This window comes from Carettochelys insculpta, chromosome 4 (genome assembly GCF_033958435.1).
Source record: "Carettochelys insculpta isolate YL-2023 chromosome 4, ASM3395843v1, whole genome shotgun sequence".
In the NCBI taxonomy this organism is placed as follows: domain Eukaryota; kingdom Metazoa; phylum Chordata; order Testudines; family Carettochelyidae; genus Carettochelys; species Carettochelys insculpta.
In genome coordinates, this window is record NC_134140.1 from 24,178,292 (window position 1) to 24,184,291 (window position 6,000).

The 6,000-nt window shown below is 47.2% G+C and overlaps 1 protein-coding gene across 4 annotated transcripts in view; it reads right to left on the bottom strand.

The window, feature by feature from the left end:
- KIAA0232 (KIAA0232 ortholog) overlaps nt 1–4,839 on the bottom strand; it is a 149,217-nt gene extending 144,378 nt beyond the window's left edge. For 3 of the 4 annotated variants that reach the window (XM_074992451.1, XM_074992449.1, XM_074992452.1), the window contains exon 1: nt 3,705–4,839. The gene's annotated coding sequence lies outside the window, so the exon portion shown is untranslated. Of the gene's footprint in view, nt 1–3,187; nt 3,236–3,704 lie in introns of those variants that run through there. The other variant, XM_074992450.1, reaches the window with a different exon arrangement.
- Nucleotides 4,840–6,000: the final 1,161 nt, after the last annotated feature.

Here is a 6,000-nt window from a genome sequence, read left to right on the forward strand (position 1 = left end):
TCTGGAAGTCAGTTCAAGAAGTCTTTAAATGTGTCGATTCAGAATTTTTTGCCTGAAATTATGCAAGAAATAAACACAAAGATTGAAGTTGAATATTTATAGTCAATTCAATGACCCCTCCTAAAACTTTTTTTAAAATGCTGTATTTCTAGTTTGAACTACCATGCAAGAAGAGTTGTCTGCCTAAAATTCTCAAGCTATCTTAATACAAATGATAACATACACTGTAGACCACCACACCACGTATTTAATCCTTCAACATTTAGTACTGATGTGCTAAATATCCTCTTCTGCAAAATCATCTCATGCTCATGGATTTATAATTAATGTTTTATTTTGGAGTCAGCAACTGTAGGATTTCTCCTCAAATGGAGGTCTATTTAAAACAATTTGACATAACAATAGAAATTGAACATAGAAACTACCCATTTAAATCTTTATGATTTTATGTGTAAAGTCTACTGGCCAACTGATTTACTGGGATTTTCAAGAAGTCTTAACTTTTTTCTGTAATAATAGCTCTACTTGTAAATGATTTTATTAGATCAAACACAATGTTTTATTAACCTAAATGGTGCACCAACCAACAGTGAATCAGTTAAAAGGAAACGAGACTAAACCAAGTATTTTCTGAAAGCAATTTGCCTTCTGAGCTCTATTAACGGGATATAGACAATCAGAATGTTTCCTATTCTCTCTCTGTGTGCATTTCACTTTACTCTGAATTGTTACTTATTTATTGCTATTACAGTGACACTAATTCATGAGTGTAGTTACTATTTCCCTCAAATGCAGTTTTAAGGTCTCTACTATATTGTTCTGTTAGACCTCTACACAACTCACATGAAAATTTTACAGTAAGTATTTTTTTTTCAAAATTAGGTGCTGAGTAAAGATGAACTAGGATAATTTCACTCCCCAACCTGTTCTAATGCTTACTTTACAAATAAGCATCTTTCAAACATTCAGACATTCTGAATAAGAGTTTTGTTAACAGCCAGATCCTACATTTTTAAGATATTACTCAAGCCACATATCTTTTCCTTTTTAACACCCACCATTCTGGAATAAAGCCCAATGCTCTTCTTTACTTTTGTTAAGTACAAGGGAGACAAAAATAGTAAATCCTAACTAAATCTCTTTTTAAAAGTGGGGGAAAGACATGTCTTCTGTGGTATGCTCATTAAAACTCAGTGGCCTTTCACAAAGATTCAAATCTGCACATTAGACTGTAGATTGGCTGCTGTCAGTGGCATCATTTTCCCTCCTTTGTGCCACTTCCCACTAAAGCCAAAGAGCAAACCAGTACAGGACAATGCCGGCCGAGTCAAAATTGTATTATGTATGTTCCCCTTGCCGCTGCATCCTTGGAATTCCCCTCTTATGAAGGAAAAAAGGATATCTGTATTTCCCTTTGCTTCTCCTGAAGTGATCAGACCAGCAAGACAGCAGATCTAAATGCATGGAGGGACTACTACTTTAAAATTCCTACTGCATCACCCTCAAAACCATTTTGCCTCTACTAAATCTACACACAGACCTGCTAATGAGCAAAATGAGGGGCAACAGGCAGAGAGAAATCCTACCCCCAATTTAAGTCTGAAGATTCTCACTTTAATGTTTGATCTCATTCTACGTGAGCTATATTAAAAAAAGCATGGTGATGCTACACACACCATTAAAATTGTTCACCACCTCCATTCTACTTGAAGGAGCCTTCACTTCATATATTACACATTATTTTAGCCTTTTCTGTACAAGACTAGGTTAGCAGTGTATTAAAGGAACAAAATGTGTAATATATATAACTGGTACCATTTAAAATTTCAAGGAACATTATTACATTACATGTTATTTAAAAACATAATATATTTTTCTCAACTTCAACAGCTGACTAGAATAAGTCTTATGTTCAGATTCTCTCACACTTGCATAGCACAGTGCAATACGAATCTTAAAAAATTGTCCATGGAATCATGATGGGATAGGTTTTGACAGATCTACAAGCTGAAACCAAGCTTAACGAAGAACTGTCCACCCCATCTCACTAATACTATCCCTTCATAAAAGGGTGATATACAAAACATGATATAAGATTGAAGGCAGAAAAAGTTGTCCCTACAACACTTTTCTACTTCACTCATAACAGTAATGTTCAATCTTTAATTCTGTCAACTGTAGGTTAAATCCTTTAACATACAATATGTAATATAAGATAGCACAGATTGCTTGCTCATGTTAAAAAAGAGCCGAATCAGCTCTCTTCACATGAGTGCCAGATACAGAAAATGAGTGTCTGCAAGGAATTAAAACAAGAGCGAGCAAACGCAGACTAAATACGTGATTTTCAAACAGTAAAGACGTTGGAAAGACACAGAAGTGTCTAAAATGAAGTGTCAGTTTGACTCACTTCTGCATTCAGCCGTAACCTTCCCCAAACCTTGTACACCCTCCCTCTACGTCCATGGCCTGTGAGAGGCTGCAGCACTTTAGGGCCCGCCCAGGCGGATGACAATTCGGTTTCCATAGGACATAACTCCCCATCAATCTCCCGCCATCGTAGCTCCTCCTCTTTAAACAGCAGCAGCCCCCAGCCCCAACCTCCTCTATCCGCCTTTTCCTTCAGGCCGCTAAAGGACAATGCTGGCGAAAGAAAGCCAGACTTGAACGTCCGACCAAGTCTGCCCTTAGCGCAAGCCTTACATGGCACGCTAGAGGGTATTTAATCGCGCCCGTATTACACGCGTTTAGACAGATTACACAGCTTCCCCCAATTGCACCAGCCTCCGCCTATGTCTTGTGCGGTATCTCGCAGGAGGAAAGGTCACGGAGTGAACCCCATCCACACGAGCTAGGCCCGGTGGCTGCCGGGACGAGACCAGCCCTGTCACTGCGCCGCACGTACATGCCGGGCAGGCCCTGACTGTGTGGATCAGAAGCTCGGAGCGTTGAAGCCCCCCCCGCGGCATAGCCCCAGGTTTCTACCCCGACCGCCCGGGTGATATGGGGACAGCGACGCGGGCCAGGGAAGCGCACAGAGAGAAGCCACCGCCCCCTGCCAGAGTCTGAGCTCGAGCCCGAGGCGAGGGGCGGGGAGCGGGCCCCAAGCTTGAGGACCCTGCACAGTGATCCCGATCCCGGGCCAGGCCGCCCGCTCCTCCCGAGCCCCGCAGCCAGCGCCGCTTACCTGGCTCGGTGACCCCGCAGACGCCGAGGGCCGGGGAGGAAGCGCCTCCCAGGCAAAGACCGCGCTCGGGCCAAGGAACCCCGGACGGGCCCCCAGCCCCGCCCCCAAGCCCTCCCTCCTAACCGGCCTCTCGCCGGCCCCTCTCGCCGGCCCCTCGCGCTCCCTCCGCCCCTCCCCTTGGGCACTGGGGCCTCCCCGTCCCGCTCCGGCAGCCGGGCTGCAGGCAGCATGGAGCCGGCACAGGGGCGCGCTGGCCGGGACGCCCTACCCCCGCCCGAGGCTCTGAAGGGCATGAACCAGCCTCAGCTCCCATCCCGGACACGCCGAAAGCAGCGAGCCGGCTCAGGCCTCCCTCGCCCCGGCTCTTTCCCGCTGCCCACCCGGAGCCTCTCAGGACACCTGACCACCAGCCTCGCGCTCCGATGAGGGGCGCTCCGGTCACCCTCTCGGCCGGGTCCCCTGAGGCCGGCCCGCCCTGCAACTGCCCCTCCACCCGGGCCCGCTGGCAGCTACTCACCTGCCGTGGCGGCGGAGGCGCAGAGCGGGGCCCTGGGGCCTCTAGCAGCCGGAGGAGGAGGCGGACTCCGTCCCGCTGCGGCCGTCCCCGAGTGAGGCGGGCGGGACGGAGCCGGGACCTGCCCTGGGAGGCGTTACGTAAACCGGCGGCAGCGGCGGCGGCGGCTCCCAACACCACGGGGAGGGAGAGAGGGAGGGCCGGCAGCTCCGTCACCCGGCAACAGGACTCAGCGCCCCGGCGGACCGAGCCGGCGGCTCCGCCCCGTATCCTTCCGCCCGAGGGCGACCCAGACCGGCGCGCCGCGTTGCGCAACACACAGCCTGGGGCAAAATGGCGCAGGCGGCCGGAGGACAGGTGCTGTTCAGTCCCTCCCCTGCGGCTGGCTGTCGCCGCGGCGCCGATACTGGCTTTGTCTGGCTGAGCCGTTCGAGCGCCCCACCATCTCGGTGTCCATTAGCACTACTGCGGGGTTATAATGACCGTTCGGGCGCGTGTTAACCCTGGAGCCTAAAAACGGCGACCAGCCTCTCCAGTTCTCTGCTGGTCAAGGCATCCGACAAGAGATTTCCTCCTACTCTGAAGTAATGCATATTTGAACTGACTGGTGCCGGGCTTAAGCTTCTAGGGTTGGAAGAGTGCTCCCAGTCTTTAATTAATAACTAGTGAAGAGGAAGTCATGATATCTGTAATTACATTTCCCCTTCTGCCTGTATTATTGGTCATATAACACCTAAGCATCCATGATGTTGTGCGGGCCAGTTAGGGTGAGTCAGAGTGTACAATATTGTGCTTCGGAACAGAGTACATTTAAATATCTGGAGTAGGAGACTGGATTGTCAGAAACAGTTTGGCACAAATTCCTCTTTCACTTTTTGAATCCAACCAAATTATTTTACTGCCTCTTCTTCTTCATTCAAAGTGTCAGCTGAATGCATGCCTGCCTGTCAAAAGAGTTTGAGCTGTTAGCCTCAACAATAAAGGATCCGGTTGGCTTTGGCAGAACTTAGGGGGTTATTATTTTTGCAGCCATAAAGGCTAAAAAATACAATTTCATTTAATAAAAACCTAGTTCCAGTAATGTAAATGGATACCATTGTGTTTGTCAAGATTTTCTTCACACCCACAGAATGCCTAAGCCAGATGAGTTGGAGTTATATGTTCAATGAGATCCTTCAAGCTGATGCTGCAATGGGCACAGTGAACACTGGGTCCTCAGGATGAACGCTGTGGACAGCCTGGAGCAGTAAAGAGCGAAAGAGATAAACATGTAAGAGTTCCATCAGCAAAGGGAGATGGAGAGGCATCAGGACATCTTGGGGCTTCTTCAGCAACGCACACAGATCTTACAGAGTTTGGTGGCCTTGAAGGTTCAACCGTTTCGGGCTTGCCTCCCTTTACAGCCCCTTGAGAACTCAGTGTCCAGATCTCTCTGTACTCCCCCTCAACATTTCAGATAGCATCAGGGATCACTGCACTACTAATGCCACATCCCCAACAACACTAAAGACAGTCACAGCTTCACATGCCCGTGAAAGCTGCGGTTAGTGTATGTATAGCCAAAATGGACGTGTATGTTCTTTCCCTTTCATAAGTTCCATCTTACTTATTAAGTTGTATTTGTTTTAAAATTACACTTTTTGGCACTGATTTGTTACATAAAATTACTTTGTTTGGAACATTTTTTTTTATTTGTTTACAACATATTCTGTGAAACAGTGTCACAACTCACAGGTTCAGTCACATACAAAAGTAAAAGATGCATCAACAGTGTTGTGTTCCTTCATACACAACAATCATCGCTCAATTCATATCAGGCCACAAATGAGGAGGTCCAGATACAGCACATTACAATTACTCTGGTTCACTGCTAAAATGGTCTTTAGAAGTTTGCCTGAATTGTATAGCTCTATGTTGAGCTCTTCTAATAGTGCTGTTCAAACTTAGTAGACAGGCACATCATCGCTACCCTCCACCCAGGTGGAAACATTTCCTTCACAGATGTATGGAGAGGCATAGCTTGGTAGTTTGAGCTTTGACCTGCTAAACCCAGGGTTGAGAGCTCAATCTTTGAAGGAGACATTTAAGGATCTGGGGCTAGTAGATTTAAAAAAAAATGTCAGGGCTGGTGCTTGGTCCAGATGCGAGGGTGGGGGCTTGTGCTCAATGATCTGTCAACGTCCCTTCCAGCTCTATGAGGTAAGTAAATAGGGAGCTATAGCTAGGACACAGCAAGCAGCTAGAGCCATCAGTATATTTTTCTCACTGTGGTCCAATTTAGTTACTAGACAACACCAGG